Source organism: Phalaenopsis equestris, unplaced genomic scaffold (genome assembly GCF_001263595.1).
Source record: "Phalaenopsis equestris unplaced genomic scaffold, ASM126359v1 Scaffold000428, whole genome shotgun sequence".
Taxonomy (NCBI): Eukaryota; Viridiplantae; Streptophyta; class Magnoliopsida; order Asparagales; family Orchidaceae; genus Phalaenopsis; species Phalaenopsis equestris.
Genome location: NW_018164869.1, coordinates 1,383,610 through 1,399,919, shown reverse-complemented (window position 1 = coordinate 1,399,919; position 16,310 = coordinate 1,383,610). Strand labels below are relative to the sequence as shown.

Sequence of the window (16,310 nt, the reverse complement as noted above, 5' to 3'; positions counted from 1 at the left end):
TTGCTAATAAAGCATGTTGATAAAAAAAACCAAAGCAAGAGAAAAAGGGTATCATAGCCTCAACATAAATTAATGCAGGCATCTATATACATGAGCTCCAAAATGGATGCTTTCAGTTTCAATAAATACATCACCAATAATATACCACATATCCGTAGACCACATACCCACATGCATAAGGCAAGGTATTAACGAAATATAAAAAAGCAGGTGAAGTTTCAACAATGGGATTGATATTTACAACAAAAATAATACATGACATTACATCAAAATACAACTTAGAAGTTCATATATGCGTACAACAGATTGGAGATCAAATCTCCATTGTACATCCATTTTGCAGAGATTACACCCTTGTATCAAATCTGCTGGTAGTGGAGAATGTATTTAGGAGCTGTTCAATCTACCACCACTTGTTGCTCGCACATGCCGTTTTGCGGCCTTTTTGCAATCCTCCACTACCAGCAACCAACCTGCTGGTTTATATGAGTCCAGCACTAAAATAAAATTTCATAACTATGAAAAGCACAGCTTCAGCTTTATGTCAACCTCCATAAGAACATATAAACATTACATTAACTAAAACAAAAAAAGAGCAGATTGAACACAAATGTTATGATCCTAAGCATAATCGCAAAGCTTCAGCTTTATAGCAACTTCCACATAAAAACCTTCAGCTTTATAGTAACTTCCATATGAAGACTTAACTAGTTTAATGAAGCAGAGTATCTATTATAATAAATAAATATAAATAGCCTAAGTGAGATGTTTGAATTAAGATACAAAGAAAGAAAAATTAAAACAATCTAAAGATTATAAAGCCACACAAACCAAGATTAAATACAAAGAAAGAAAATAGATTTTTAATCAAATTTTTAATACAAATGACATAATTCAATCAAATTTTTAACCACTAAAGAAAAATAATTAGGAAGGGAAGAAATATCACAAGAAATAATTTAAAAAAAAAACTGTTTTATCATCCAAAGAAGCTACTTTTATGGTTTCCATAATAAATGTTTATTCAAATCCATAATAAACATAATTTATCATCCATACAAGCTACATTTATCCAATCATGCGTCTACTATCGCATCAGTTATATGTTCCCTCAATTCTGTCATTTCGTTTGCACATTCTCCGTCTACAGTACAGGTGGTGGAAGCCTCATTCTCATATTCTGTGAAAGACTGACCTAGAAGGTATTCAAATGCTTCTACAGACACATGTTCTTCATCCTCTTCCGCCAAATGGAAGTCGATATCGTTATGGGAATGATGTCTTCTAATGTAATAGTGGAGAGTCATTGTAGCAAACACAATTTGTACCTGCTTGGAAAAATTATAGGGAGGCATATCACGGAGTATCACCCTTTTTTTTTCCACATCAAAAGTCCACTCAATTACACCACGTAACGATGAATGTCGTTTATTAAACATTTCTTTTCTGCCTCGTGTAACATTATTTGCACGTGCAAAGCCTGGTATGTGATTTCTCGTGTCAGGAAATGACTTTAGATACCCTCGTTGCAATGGGTAACTAGCATCGACCAAATAGTATTTGTCTGATAAATTGAATAATTAATATGAAGATTCAAGTTGGGCATTCAATGAGCTAAATCCCGAGCGTACCTGCAGGAGGATGTGGAAATTTGGTACTGGGATCCCGCGTCGCAGATTTCAAAACTCGATTGTCATGTGTGCTGCCCTCCCAACCAGACTTAACAAAAGTGAAACACATGTTGAAGTCACAGACGACCATAACATTTTAGATGGAGCTACCACAACGGCCGATAAATGCAACCTTTTCATTATTTGGGATATGTGTGTCAACATGTGTTCCATCAATCGCGCCGATACAGTCTTGGTTGAGTTAATGTTAGGATCGACATATCATTGTATACTCTAAAAAAATTAACTATATTGCATCCGAGAGAATACCTTGAAGAAGAGCATATATCACGCATCATTTGATATCTCAGCGGGTGTCTGCTCGAACTTATAATCTGAGAGGCAGATGACATGAGAAGACAGACTAACAAGTGCGCTCAATTCGATTGAGAAGTATCTGCTTATTGTTTCGGATGAGTGCTGAAATCGCTTCATCGCTTCTCACATGGACTCATTTTGGGATAATATGAACAGTGTTATTGCGAGCACATCACGTGGAGTGGTCCTCGAAGATCCATGAAGACCGTGAACTCCTACGAATAATTCCAGAAGATCCATAAATAATGTCTTGCTCATTCGAAATATATTATAAAATCTTGTTAGGTGCCTCGCAAGCAACTCTCCAACCCATTTATCGTCAATATATGAAGATGTCATGCATGAAGACCGATCAATGTACGCGTTGTAGTACTCGTACATCAAGTATATTGTCGTCCGAAACATCCCTCTCTGCTTTCTTCTTCGTGAGTCCATGTTGGTCATTTTCTGTCTTCTTCTATTTGCAACTATGGTGATCGCCATCCCTATATGTAACCAGAGCGATAAGCGCATGAGAGTTTGACATAAAAAAGAGACTTTTGCATATAATTAGAAGGGTATATTAAAGTTCACAGTATAACTCTAGAAAGAAAAAAATAAATAATGCGGTAGAAATGTTCTAGTGATTAAAAATATAAAACATCTTATATGTTCAAGCAATCATAAAAATAATGTAGTATAAATGTTATAGTGATGAAAAATATAAAATATTTCAAATGTTCTAGCAATCATAAAAACGTCGAATATATTTCACTCTGCGGGCGGCAGACATCTTCATAAATATATCTCTACAGACCTGTTTCTTTATATTTCTGCTACGAACAGATATAAATCTTTATCTGTATAAATTTCGGCAGTAGCGCTTAGGATTTCAAGTGCTTCCTCGATAGTGCTTGAATGAGAAGCTTGACATTCTAACTTGAAACAAGAAACCGCCCGGATAGCTCATTTCTGAGGGAAGAAACACTAGATTTTCTTTTATCAACAATTTTTGGACGTTTGAAATGGGAAATAGTTTCATATTCGTTCTGATCCGGGTCGTGGACGTCAATGAAATCAACTGAACCTCCAGGGGTTCCCAAATTCACAACATTGCCAGCGAATCATGTCTCACTTGGGCTATATGCATAGTTCCCCGTTGCAACCACCCCCCCCCCCACATGCGGTCGAGTTTCTCCTCAAATTCAGGCTCTATTCAAAAAAACTTAAACTTCTTTACAGCAGGCACCACCTACATATAAATTGATAAACACCCAATTAAGAATAAACTATGGAGTTACAAAATAACAAAGTTTACAAATAATGCTCACCGCAAGTCTTTGTGCATCAACTGTTCGCTTCACTGAATCCCAACCCAGACCCGTAGATCCCCTTTTCAATTCTTTCCAATTTTTCAGTCATTCTTCAGTTGCTTCCATCTGTCGTACTCTCTGCCTGTATATTCCTTGAAATATCTGATAATATTTTGTTACATTTCTTTATTGAAATAGGTCGTAGGCTTATTTCCCCTTTCAATCTCTTTAAGGCAAATATCACAATATAATTTTCGTTTCTTTTTCTCACAATACGGGTGTAGTAACCCATTTAGGTTTATTATCCATATTATTACTATGTCAAAACAAAATCATGAAACACAACAGTAAAATTAATAAGAAAGTAGAAAACTGTGATACGCAAATCAACTAAAATAATCAATATGAGGCAAAATAAAACCCAATGCAATGACTATTTGAACTAAATCATGTTTAACAAATCAATCCCGTGAGAGTATGCAATAAAATATGAATCAATATTTTAGAGATTCTGAGAGGAATGTGCCCTCGATCTTAATATGGGAAATAAGTTATTCCAACCAAGTTTTTGTTCTAGGCTTATAATATTATCTTCTAATAAACAAATGCTTGGGTATTAAGGAGCTTCAAAATTTCATTTTTCTTCTAACTCCAATTTCAAAATTTCATTCATCTTTCTAATCAAATTTTCAATCATCCTTGTAAGCTTCCATTCTTTAAGGAATTCATTCAAGTTGTTACCAAACAGAAAGATTGTATATATAGCCCTTCAGTAGATATATATTACAGTTAAGAACTTTAACCGTATGTCTTGCAAACATGTATATGTATATATAGATATAGATATATATTACAGTTAAGAATTTGATAATAACTAAGGATTAATAAACAGACAGATTGCAAAAATAGTGATAACAAGAATTGAATAATATGCAAGAACAAAGATGTAAGATTAATCATAGAAGAGTGTTTAGAAAAATTAAAAATCAATCTTTATCTATTACAAATCAATAGCCCTTAATACTTATTTTGCCTGTACGAGCAGTCTAAAATAAAATCGAAAGCGAGCAATGAATACGCAAACAACGAAAAGCAATAGGAAGAGGACTCCTGGATACGAAGCCATGAAGTACAACAAGGAAACAAATTGGGAGGAGACGTACCGATTAGGAGCAGCGACCTTGATCAGGACTCGACGGTGGAAGATGAGCAGCGGCCTGGGAGAGGAGCAGAGGGAGGCTTCACTAGGAGCAGGAGCAGCGGCGTTGGGCTTCGCGATAAGCAAGGAGCAGTGGTTTCCCGAACAAGGTTAGAGTAGCTTTCGTGAAGGACTTTCGAGCGGGGCAAAGAAGGTATTAATGTTCAAGAACGTCGGGCCGCGGGTTCGATCCCGCGGCCCGCATTCATCCTATTTAGCGGCAAACGGCCGCTGCCGCTGAAGGAAAGCACAAAAAAAAAAAATGAAAACTTTGTAGTATGTGGCCGCGATGCTCGAAAAATGCGGCCCCAAGGAGCCTTAGGGTCCGTTTGGAGTCGTTTACGCGGCGAGGTCCCAAATCGTAACATTCGATCAATTGGATGCTGACTTCACGACCGAACACCGCTAAAATTGGCAGAAAGCAGGCCGCGGGATCGACCCCGCAACCCCGGGTTCGCTTCGCTAATATTAGCGTAGGCCCCGCGATCTTCTTATCTCGCGAACGCTTCCCGCCTGGTGTTGTGAAGCCTTCTCACGAAGCCACCCGCACCTTCTTCTTCCTCGACGAACCAGGTAACCTGCGCCTTCTTTCTCAACGAGCAACGTAACCCGCGCGTCTTCTTCTTCCGCTTGAAGCCCCTGCGTCTTGTTCCCGAAGCTCCCTACGCCTCCTCAAGGCCCAAGCTCGTCTTTCTTCTCTCCCACATTCTCTATTTATCTGATCGTCTGCATTGATCGAACAGGGATGCGACTTACGCTTGAGTTTGGGTAATAATTTTTGCGAACTTCTTTTTAATTTTTTATTTATTTTTGATATTTTCCAGAAAATTACTCGTCTATTCCTGATGCTATTCTTGCGTCTGAATTATTGCATTTATAATGTAGTGACGGCTTCGATCTTCTGTGACAATCCGTAAAAATCCATCAAGTTGATGTTACTCCTAAGGTTGAAAACGGGAAGGTAATCAAAGCTTGATTAAAGCTTGAACATTTTAGTTCAGGAGATTAACCATATATGTAACTTGCCATCATCTGGTGTAAACTTGTTAAAAGAAATTAGTAAGTTAAACGTGCCAATTCATCTGCTCTACTGATTATGATATTTCTAATCATTTTTCTCTCTTTAATTTTTTGTTGGGATGGTAATAGTTTTCGTTTATCTATTGCACCAAATGAGTTATTTTTGTAGTATACAGAAACGATTTGATAGAATTTACAGTTCTCTATAGCTACCATGTTTATTCAGGATTTTACACCATGATTTTTAAGTGTAAATGAAGTAAATGAAATCGAATTATCTTTTGGTTTGTTGTGTAGGAATCCATTGGCCTTTTTATTGCCATAATGAATTCTCAGCCTTGAGCTTGTTCTTTTTCTAACTTGCTAACCAAATTTAACATAAATTATTTGAATTTCCAGACCATATGTACTTAACCCATATCATAGATCAAAGTTTTCAATTTAGTTTAAGAGTTTCTCTTAAATTCTAATGGAAAAGAGAAACATAAGCTTCAAATTGAGCGGACTATACTCATCTCTAAATAGGTGATGGTGCTGATTATATTTGAATATGAATCCCTGTTTCTGTTAGTATTATAATTTAATTATTGCATATTTTCTGGGATTTGGGTAAATATGTTTGTTAATCTTTTCCTAACAACCATGGTATCTTGCACATCGTTTTGTTCATCAATGGACAACTAAATCTTGATTTTGTTGCAAACTGTGGCGAATGTTGTCCAACCAACCTATTAATAACTTGTTTTGATATAACCTTGGATTCTATGGCATTTAATAGGCTTAATTCCTCTAGTTTTTCTTTATATTTTCTTTTTTATATTTTCTTTATATGCTCAAGGTTCATAGGTTCAGAAACCAATTCGTTCTAGAACTAACTGATCCCAGTCTACACTTTATTAGTATGTTTTGTGTGAGGCAGCACTAAGGAAATCATGCATGACTTGTATTAGTATGTATGTCAGTGTGATGTCTATTAAGCTAGCTGGTTGGTCAATCGGTGATGAGCTCTATTGTGGAATCATTTTGAGTTATGGTTGAGAAAATCATGCATGACCTCCCATAAAATGTGCATCACAGTTCTCTCATTTTCCTTTTTTTGTGCAAATTTCTGCTTAGCTCTTTGTTCTAGTCAACTTGATACTTATACAAAGCAAAATGTATGCCTTGGATGAGTAACAGGACCGATCCAAAACTATACAAAACTAGTATTTGACTTATTTTGACCATAAATTTGATTCTTAAGTTTGAGTGATGCAATATATTGCATTGAGCCCGAAAGTTCTCAATGGGTGCTAAGCTAGTATTAATTTGAATAAACTACCCCATTATCAACCAATTATAAATAAATCGGTGCATCATTTTAAGTTCTTTTGCTTTTTCCTGAAGTTATTAATATATTTCTGTTGGAAAAAGAGCACTTCAAGCACGACATTATTTCATTAACATGATAGAAGCCTTAACATGATAAAATTTGGAACATAGTTAGTGAAGCGAAAGTTTTTCTAAACTTTTAAGGTGCCCGTACCATAGCTTGTCTATTCTTTAGACCATCATCTTCATCTTGATACACTAATTGAGATCAAAGTTGATAAATTTTGAAAGTTGGTGCGGTCTTGCTTGGCATAGGACAATTAATAGGTTTTCATTTTTCTTTTGTTATTGCAATTTTAAAACCATAATTAATTTCACATATTTATATATCTAACACTTAAATTTACTATATTACATATATGCTACCCAATTTCATAAGAGCTCCAAAATAATATGCAAATATTCGTAAAACTTAAAAGTTTATGTGTTAGACATGTAAATACATAAGATTGTGTTGCATATGTGTTCTTATTCCAGAACAAAAGTTGTTAGCACTTTCGGGGTTTACTGAAGTTTCAAAAATATGATTGTCATAGTCTTCTTTTAAATAGTTTTAACAAATCGGGACAGTATGGTCTTGTTTTCCATAAACAGCTGCCCGACATCTGGTTTCACACAGTTGTACCAAATAGATAGCCAGCCCGCAGCTGCAACTGCCCCCAAACATAGTCTTAGTTCGGTTGTTCAACTGGATGGACAAATAGGAACTAGAGGAAGATGCGTAGCTCTTTGTTTTCACATGCTCTTGGTGATCGGGCCTTTTTCGACCTATGAGTTGTCGGCTAGAGAAAGTCAAATCAAGGATTGAAAGTCTACTAGTTCGCTGCTTTCGTCGACAAATCTAGCTAACCGAAGAAGGAAAAAACTGAGATGTTTGTGACATATCAACTCGAAGGATTAACAGACTGAGCGTTCTGTTCGAGTGGGGCAGCTGGACTTGAGCCCTATGATCTCGTCCGTGAGGAGAAAAAGTCTCTAGAGTGGTCGATGTCGTACAAAGAAAATCAATTGTGGCGCAAAGGATGCCTCGACACTAGATGCAGAGGACTTTGTAGGGTTCCGTGACTCACTTTATGGAATCGTCGAGATGGAAAGAAGACGAGGAGGATCACGTCCAGCCCGTGAGCCGCTGTTGTGATCAAAGACGGAGATGCAGAGAGGCCACGGTATGCTTCAACCCTGAAGATGAGCAATGGCTGCAATCGCGATCGAGAACTAAAATAAAAGAGGATCTAAGGCTACGATTCTGATAACCATATAGAATCTGGAAAGTATATATATATATATATATATATGTATGTATGTATGTATGTATGCATATGTAATGAAAAAAACATAACAAGAGTCCCTCTAAAAAGGGAAGAACAAAATAGAGGAAATACAAATAAAGGAAATGTCATTATTGGAGTGTATTCTGCAAGAAGTAAATAAATTTTGTTAGGTATGACTCATATACCATAAATGGGACAGATGTTGGAGCGGAGCGGAGCCCATGAACAAAATGGAGCAGAAAGATCTGTCCAATCGAGAGAGTTTCATTATGTGGATTGGGGGAGCGGGGGCAACACCCCGCGGTTTGGTACAGGGGTAATTTAAGTAATTACATATTGTACTATAGGGTTATATATCATGTTTGTAACCCTAGGGAAGTCTTTGAGACCCCGAGATTCTAAATCTTGTATTATGTACTCTTTTTTTAATATTGAAAAGGAAGTCGTCGCTCTGCTCCCGAGGACGTAGGCATCTCTGTCGAACCTCGTAAATCTCTGTGTGTTCTTCTGGACTTGTGTCGATTCTTGTTTTTCTTCGCCTTAATTTCTCAACAAGTGGTATCAGAGCGAGGTTCTAGGACAGAGAAGAAAAATTTCGGCGGCGCAAGAATAAAGAAGATTTTGGCATAGTAGATTGGCGACTAGAGAAAGATTTATGCAAGCTTACCAGCAGTTCGGATCTCGACGCAGAGAAATTTCCAAGACGAAGCAAGCTTCGACAGTTCGGCGGATTAGCGATCAGAAATCCGGCGTCACGCGATCGCGGGACGGGGAGCAGTTTTGCGAAGCAGAAGACCAAGCAATCGGTTCTGCGAAGGTGACAGAAGGTTCGACAGGGTTCTACGGTCCAGACGAAGTCGTTCGCGAAGGTTCGGAATCGAGGCTAGTTCGTGTGCGGTTCGGGCAGAACAAAATGAACGAGGGCTGCAAGACTATTACAAAGGCAGTTCTCTACTAGGTGAGAAGGATTCGCGACGAAGGGCTCTGTTCGGCGGCGCGGGAGGCATTCGGGCAGCGCGAAGCAGAATTGGAAGGGCGAACGCGGAAAAGTAAAGTACGCGGAAAAATAAATTTAACGCGGAGATATTCCAGAGATTTTCCAGGACTCGGGAAAGGCAAGGAAAGCGAATCTGCTGCTGCACTCGGGAAAAGAAAGATTTCTTTCTGTAAGGAAAGCGGTGACAGAGTTTTGTTGAAGAAAAGTAGAGTTTTTCTAGAAGTAAAAATGAGCTTTTCTATAAAATGGAGGCGAAGCTTTTCTTAGAAGTTTAAGGAAAAGAATTTAATTTAATTAAGAGAGTTTTTTTTTCTGAAAAACTTAATTAAGGGAATCTTAATTAAGGGATTATTTAAAAGGATTTGTGGCCCAACTCACATTGATGCATAAGAAACTCCATAATGTATTTTCTCCTAAGGGGCTAGATATTCGCCAAGGTGGAAATTTGTTAGACATATGTATTTCTCGTAAGGGGCTGAATATTCACCAAGTTAGAGATTTGTTAGACACATGAGGTGGAAATTTGTTGGATATATGTATTTCTCCTAAGAGGTTGGATATTCACCAAGGTGGAGATTTGTTAGGTATGACTCATATATCATAAATGGGACAGATGCTGGAGCGGAGCGGAGCCCACAAGCGGAGTGGAGCGGGATGATCTGTCCAATCAGGAGACTTTCATTATGTGGGTTGGGGGTGCGGGACAAGACTCGGCGGTTTGGTACATGGGTGATTTAAGTAATTACATATTGTATTATAGGATTATATATATGTCCTGTTTGTAACCTTAGAGAAGTCTTTGAGACCCCGAAATTTTGAATATTGTATTTTGTACTCTTTTCTGAATATTGAAAAGGAAGTCGCCGCTCTGCTCCCAAAGACGTAGGCATATTTGTTGAATCTCATAAATCTCTGTGTGTTCTTCTAGATTTGTATCGATTCTTATTTTTTTTCGCCCTAATTTCTCAACAAATTCTTTCCTAAAATGGATTTGCACTTTTCTACAATTTTCATGATATTATTCACCTTACTGTAAAAGGGGATTCTTGTGTATAAATATTTCAAACTGACCATATGTAGAAAATAAAGATGCATTTTTGCAGGTATACCTAGCCACAAACCATCATCTTAAGATAATCTTCTTTTATGTATTCATGAGTGAGAGAGATCACACCTGGTATGGTAGTATAATATCCTCTCAAAATTAAGAGAGATTTATAAGAAGTTTGCATGATAATCAACGATGATGTTTATGTCAACAAATCCTATGTTATGAGCCAACAATCAAGGAAGCCACACTAATCTCAAGAATTGCATAAAAATCAAGGATCCTTAGTTTTTCCTTGACTTGAGCTTCGCAAAAATTTAGTTGGGTTTGTTTTTCTCACAAAAATGACGTAAACACAATTCAAGGGCTCCTTAATGCCACCTAAACCAGATTCTTTCTTTTCACAAAACTAGGAAAATATTCTTTAGTTATACTGGATCCCTGGTAATGCTTCAATTCTTGTTCGACAAATATTTTATCAAACATAAAATTATGTTGAGTCAAAATTTAATAATTCTCTTCATCAACTTAATATTTAATTGATAACCTAGCAATTACTTTTCTCTCTGAGTCCGCCACTTTGAGCTCCTAAATCCCCAAGACCTAAGCACCATGTAATTTCATCAAATCAAAATAACACTTGAACTTCACACTTGCTAGAGACATTTGAAGCACATCTACTGCACACTAAGATGGATTCATCAAATTTGAATCTAGACTTGCAATTGACTTGTTATAACTTAAAAATACCATCTCTTCATTATATCTGTTTGGAATGATATGACTTGATAATGAGAACACTATACATCATAAGCTAATCTATGTTCTAACACTTTTCCTAGGGCTAAGAAGCCAACACTGTTGTGTATACCATAAACACAATGCTCTAACATAGATGATAGCAAAGTGGAACCAGTTACACTTAAAATTACGTGTAACACATGGAGTTGACCAACTATACTTACCTTTCTAATAACCAATACACCTATGCAAATTTTAGGAACTTTGACATCACCAAAAGACATGCATACTATATTACTAAATGCACTCAAAGATATTCACTTTTTTTAGATAAAATATGCCCAACTCTTGAATGTCCTAGTCACACCACCAAGCATCCTCAAACTCACTGTCCCAAAATTTTTAATTTTGTATGTAGCTTTTTTTCCCATATAAATGGAATAAACACATGGTTTTTACTGGAAAGCATTTTCTTATGGGGTCACATGATATTAATAAGCCAAGTCAGGAATTTTCTAAATGCTGCATTTGAGTTATACAATCACTGAAAAAACATATAAAAATATGTCAATATAATAATATCCTTTGGCTTGCCCTCCTTATAATTGTAATCAATTTGCTGCTATTTCTTCTTTAATTAATGCAATTTTCTTGTTCTGGTTCTCATATGTTCACTTCCCTTTCCTCTTGATGCATTGATTTTTTTTTTTTTTTTTGCGCCAATTTTTTCTTATTGTAAAAATGAGCCTTGCACCTTTCAACTGATTTGCATTTGTCATAACTATAGATGGATCCCTTCTCAAAACGTTTCACCCTAACAAACAATCTATCAATGATGCCTTTCTTTTCTGATGCTCTTGAGCTTGGAAATAAGCTTCTTTGAAATAAATGAATTCCTAACATCTACTAAGCTAATTATATCCATTTTATACTACAAGGTATCTTGAAAATACTTACAAAAATGAGATAAATAACAGCCATAACATAGCTTGATCCTCGTGTTAAAAAATCACCACATTATTCCTCAAATGATGAATAATTGAATTAAACACCTGAAGTTATTAAGAAGTTGTAAAAAAAATGGCTGTGATAGAACAAATTCTTCGGTTGTTTATGATATATTATTTAATGATAAATTGATAATTCCAAAATTTAAGGAATGATTTGAATTTAAAGATGAATGAAAAAGCTTTAATAATGAAGGGAATGAAGCTATCAATGTTGATATTGAAAAGGGCTACTAAATTTGGATCAGCTTCTATTTCATAATCATTTAAAAAAAATAGATAGGGTGTGAGTGCCAAAAAATTTTGAGGATAATTTAATTATAGTGAATTGCTTATGTTACTAATTTATTATTTTGTTTGAAATTGTATTGAATTTAATGGTAACTGATATAGAGAGTAGATGAAATATTTAGAATTGAAGAAGCTTTTGAAGATGATGTTTAGACAAAATTCAAGTATGACAAAGTTATTATATATAATGATTCTTTTAAAAATGATAAAATGATGATGAGGCGACTATGGATCACATAATTCTTATGGTGTCACAACCCGACTCGGGGCTTGAAATTAACCAAGACGGGAGTAGATGGTCAAACGGTGAAAAGTATACTTATGATATTTTATTTCTATTACTATCAATTCAATATTCAAAAGAATACATAATAGATTGACTAAAGAAAGCAATAAAAATTAATAAGTAAAAAATTGTACATTTTTAATTGTTGTTCTTCCCCCTTGTATATATTTGCTCATACTCTATTCATCATGTTTAAATGTTTAAAACCTAAAAATAACTCAAGAGTAATCACACTTCTAAACTACATAATATAAGAAAAAGAATTTAATTTGTATGCGAATCTATAACAAATTTTATAATATACTGGACTTTCAAATTTTTTATAAGCAATCTGATATATGCTTACAATAAATCTGATAAATGATAATGCATGTATCAATGATTTTTTTTAAATGAAAATACTCAATCTTCTACAAGCATTTACTTTAACTTTACTTTTACTTTTTAGTTTTTACATATACATTTGTCCCTGTGAGAATCACCATGAACAAAACTAACACACTCTTGACTGATATTGCCCCATTGGCTCCCGTCGGCACACCAGTTAGTTATTTACACATCGCAATTGTCTATGGTGGAAAGCTCATTACCTACCCTTGACCGATATTATTTTGTTGTCACAACGGTTAGTAATGTAAACATTAAAATTGTCTGGTGAAGTAAGCTCTAGTTTGTTCGCCCCTAACTGATATTATCTCGTCAGCACAACAGTTAATGATTTAATCATCACAATTATCTTGGATGGCAGAAAAACTCCACGCTCACGGGTACACTGGCGGCTCATGCCTGTATCATTAGAGGGAAAACTTCACTTTTGAACATGCACATATATACATTCATATATAAATTATTTCATTCTTCATACATATATTATTCTGAGACATCTTTATGAAATCTACTAATATGCATACTTATTATTACTCTGTTATACAATTTTCATCATGTACCTCTCATATCATTCATATATTTATCTCATGCATATCTCTTATTTATATCATGCATATAATTTTTTTGTCGTGTTTATCATGTGTATCTTTCCTATCAAATCCATCGTGCACATCATGTATATCATAGATGTTATGCATCACATACATACCTTTTATGCATATCTTTCCTATCTGCAAATATGAAGAATCTATTGTAATATAAATCTGACCGAAGTGCAGCATACATGTAATCAACATACATTTTGAAAAAAAGACGATTACTGAAATTTAGAAATGTAATTACTCACTTCGGTTGCCACGCTAAAATCGTTATCTTCGATAGCTAGTTGGAGGTTGCTATGACTTTTATGTTTAGTTCAAGAACCTATAAAACATAATATTAAATTTTAAGATTCAAGTGATTTTTGTAAATTGAATTATTCTTCTAAAATTAGCATAGGATTATGTTATCTTAAATTTAAGGAGTCATTTTAAGACGATTTGTTATATGCTTGCTTCGAAATTGCCGGCTTAGGTAACCAAACTGAAACCTTAAACTACCTAAATATTCATAATATATTAGTTCATACGGTAATTTAATAAAAAAAATAACTTTCTTACCTCAACTAGGCTTCTCGGCACAGTCTATCTTTCCGAAGCTACAAAAAATTCTTCCCTCTTCTTTCTATCTTCTCAATCTCCTCTTTCTCTTCGATGATATCATGCTAAAATTCCTATAAAAATTCAAAAATCACTTACGACACTTCCAACACGAATTCGGAGTACAGAATGAACAATGGAGAAAAAGCGAGGCAAAACTTAAAATAGAAACAAGAGGAATGAAAGGAATGTCTCAAATAGGGTGAAAGAGGTTTCGTACTCACTGATTTTGTCTCATTTTGTCCCGGAAACCTAGCCGGCGGTACTTCGCAGGCCGCTCGCCTTTCTGCTCGCCCGGCACTGTAGAAAGTGCCGCGGAATCCTTACAGGCGAGGTGAACTGAAGATCACGAGTGGAGAAACTGAGATCGAGAAGTCTGGCGCCCTGCAGCTTGTGGTACTCCACTGGTCCTTCTGCCGAACGAAACGAGAGGGACGGAGGATTATCTAGAGAGAAGACGGGGAAATATTAAGTAATAAGCACGCGTGGTTAATAGCCTCCACTATAACCTTCCAATATGTATTGTTTTAATTAGGGCTGCCAAAAAAGCTCCTTGTTCGCGAACAGTTCGTGTTCAGTTCGTCAACGAGTTTATGTTCGATTCGTTCGATAAGTAAACTAAACAAACACGAATAAATTTTTTTCGTTCGGTTAGTTAAACGAACCAAACACGAACAGTAATGCGTTCGTTCGTGTTCGAATCGTTATTGTTTGAAATATAAAATAATATAAAATAATTATATATAAAAAATTTATTATATTTTAAAACATTAAATTTTATAAATTAAAATATATAATAAAATAATAATAATAATATATTAATATACTATAGTAGTAATATACTAATATAGATATTGTATATTTATATAATATAAGTTATATAATTAATATATAATATTATTTTTGTATATTAATATTAGAGATGTCAAATTGGCTCGTTGTTCGCGAACAGCTCGTGTTCGGCTCGTTCGTTAAGAAACGAACACGAGCTTATTTTAAACAAACTAAATTTTAAACGAACCGAACACGAACACAAGCTTTGTTCGTTCGTGTTCGGTTCGTTTACACCCCTAGTTTTAATGTTATTCATAGATTATTACGAGGGTATTACGGGATTAATACAGTACACACACAGAATTACGTGTGTATTACGTACGCAAATATTTCTCAGGTGGGAACAATAATGTGAGATTAAGGATGGTTAATTAAGTTTTAATTAGTTTAACTAATTTATAACTTCTGATTTTTGTAACTTTTAATTCATTAATAATTTATTTATATTTTTATATATCAAATCACTCAATTTGACTTGCAAAATTTTATAAAATTAACTCAATTTGAATCAAAGTAATGCAAAATTTGATGTACAATTTTAAGTCAGCCAATTTTTTTATCAAATTTCTCAAAAATTGATTATTACATATCACGTGTTTAAATTTTGAGTACTTATTTAAAACTTATTTCAAACTTTTATTTTACGTTAATATTTTAGATCAAGATTTGTGATTTATGATTTCATAATGATGAATTAACTTAATATGTTACGAGATTATCATATTTATGAATTATATATAATTTTACTAGTTTTTTTTTTTTTTTTTACTTTTTATTTTTATTTTTGAGGCTTATGCCTACATCACCTCTTTATGGCAAACCATTTCAGTTCTTGATTTTGCCTTTTAAATCTTGATGCCTATATCAAGTAACAATATGCACAACCCATAAATTATCATGTTGTAGTAATTGTGCAGAGTGGAAGTATAATGCATGTATTAATTGATCTAACTAACATAACATAAAACATCATATGAAATTAACTTAGTTATCAAATCAATGTAAGACATTAGATAAGTTTTGTATAATAAATTTCTCTCACCCATATTGTCTAATACTTTCATCACTCGAGTTGGCATCACTTGTCATAATTAATAATCTTCTCTCAAATCTCATTTATTCGTTCCTAATCAACAATGATCAATTAAAATAATAAAAAATATATTATTTAAAGTTTAAGATAACTATAAATACTTATTTTTTTATGGATAATATGTCTTGTTATCTCATTTTATGCTTGATATACTAGTCTTATTTTTATCTTTACTAAGAAATTATCATTATTATCTTCTTGTTATAACTTAGTGTGTTCTCATTGTCGTTATCATTTGATATCATATTTTCATAAAGTAGGTGATCCTTGTCATTCTTAAAACTTTT

The 16,310-nt window shown here is 34.5% G+C and overlaps 1 long non-coding RNA gene across 1 annotated transcript; it reads right to left on the bottom strand.

Moving 5' to 3' along the window:
- Nucleotides 1-211: 211 nt before the first annotated feature.
- On the bottom strand, nucleotides 212-14,567 carry LOC110027535. Its single transcript, XR_002294344.1, has 4 exons — nucleotides 14,321-14,567; nucleotides 14,058-14,170; nucleotides 13,745-13,821; nucleotides 212-473 (listed from the first exon to the last, which is right to left on the bottom strand). It is a non-coding gene; the product is annotated as an uncharacterized LOC110027535 (long non-coding RNA).
- Nucleotides 14,568-16,310: the final 1,743 nt, after the last annotated feature.